Raw genomic sequence first — 254 nt, 5'->3', positions numbered from 1 at the left:
TGTGTCCTTCCCCCCCTCTTCCCACCCCCCCCTCCTCCTACCTATCAGTCCACAAACTGACTCCTCCCTCCAGCCCTCTCTCCCCAAATCCTTCCCTCTCTCTCTTTGCCCATCCCCAGGTGCTGCTCCCCTGGGTCCAAGTGGGGCATCATGGAGGGGTCCCAGGGGAACCCAGGGGAAACTCTGTGGTGGGTGGAAATGGGGGGGACCCACTGTAGGGTGGTGGGAGCCGAGGGTCCCTGCCTGACCTGCTG

The sequence above is a fragment of the Cariama cristata genome, unplaced genomic scaffold, assembly GCF_000690535.1.
Source record: "Cariama cristata isolate BGI_N322 unplaced genomic scaffold, ASM69053v1 scaffold34275, whole genome shotgun sequence".
Taxonomy (NCBI): Eukaryota; Metazoa; Chordata; class Aves; order Cariamiformes; family Cariamidae; genus Cariama; species Cariama cristata.
Note: the sequence above shows the minus strand (reverse complement) of the source record.